The following is a 1,534-nucleotide window of genomic DNA, read 5'->3' as shown; positions in this document are numbered from 1 at the left end:
ATGCACATATATACAGACATATACACATATATACACATATATACACATATATACACATGCTGAAGCATGGGAAATGACAATATGCCATAGAAGACCACTCTGCAAATGGAAGTTAGAATACATTGTGGATAACTTAACTGCCAGCTGAGGTGACTGAACTTACCAGTGAGGCAGAGACAACTATTAATGATGTGAGTGAACTTTAGACTTTAAAACTGTTGTGGGGGATGGGTAGAAAGGTGTGAGAGTGTAGGCAGGGGAATACTTTAAGACCTGTAACAATGTTTAAGATAAACTGAGAATACAAAGTGAGAAGAGCCACGAACTATAAACAGTAGACTCTAATATCAAATAACATGAAATACTAACAACCGCTTGTGCAGAGCTACACAGTTGTTAGACACAGCTACAAGAGAACAGATTCATGTGTGTTACCTGTTTGGCCTTCATTCTGTAGTGTAGTCACTATTATCGCCAGCTTAGATGAGGAAGCTAGGTTTTATTTATGTCAAAAATGATTGTATTACTAATATATGTTATTTCTACAATCCAGTTTGCTTTATTGTGATATTTTCATATTATATGAAAGTATTTTGAGTTCCTAGAGAAGACCAATTCTCTATCTCTCTTTTTTTAGCTGTTGTTAGTAGCCTGTAGCACTTTATCTAGGATGGACCTTCTAATATTTACTCCATTGATGCTAGCACACACTGTGTAAGTCTTGTTTAGGTAAGCATGTGGTTGAGACTTCATGGATGCTGCTTCCCCGTTTTATATTGAAGACATGCTCTCACCGAACATATCCCACTTTTCTGGCTCTTGTAGTGTTTCTGGACCCTGTGCTCTGCTGTTCTCTGAACACTGGGCATAGGAGTTTGGTTGCAGCTTCTCTACCAGTTGGGCTTCTCTGCATTTTGACTGTTTATGTGCTTCTGTTGTCACCCATCTGCAGTGAAAAGAAGCTTCTTTGATGAGGAATAAGACCCATACTTTTTGTGGGTATAAGGATAAGTATTCAGATTGCAGTTAGAAATTATACTGATGTAGGAGAGTGGCAGCTATCTTTCTTTTTAAATACAGGTTCTGCTGTTAGAGAAAAAATGTGATATTTGTCTGAGTCTTTTTTGCTTTGCTTAACATGGTGTTCTCAATTCCAACTAGTTACCTACAAATGACATAACTGTGTATTTTTTGGTGTCTAGATCATACTTTTCCTTGTATGTATGTATGTATGTATGTATGTACATATGCATATACACATACATGACATGTACATGCATCACATTTTCTTTACTCATCTGTTGGTGAGTACTTAGGCTGGTTCCTTACTGTCTATTGTGCTAAAGTAATCACCAATGTGTAGATATATCTTGTGTAGGGTTAAGGGGGTCTTGTGTCTACTCCTCCACAGGACTCAGCCATTGGGGGAGGTAGGACAAGGGAAGTCAACCACACTTAACCCATGCTGTCACAGGGTGAGTGTTGGGCTGTGGGAAAGCCACAGGACACTGCTTTAGGAGGTGGGGAAGCACAG

The sequence above is a fragment of the Grammomys surdaster genome, unplaced genomic scaffold, assembly GCF_004785775.1.
Source record: "Grammomys surdaster isolate TR1022 unplaced genomic scaffold, NIH_TR_1.0 174, whole genome shotgun sequence".
In the NCBI taxonomy this organism is placed as follows: Eukaryota; Metazoa; Chordata; class Mammalia; order Rodentia; family Muridae; genus Grammomys; species Grammomys surdaster.
The sequence above is the reverse complement of the archived record's forward strand: the minus strand, read 5'-3'. Positions refer to the sequence as shown.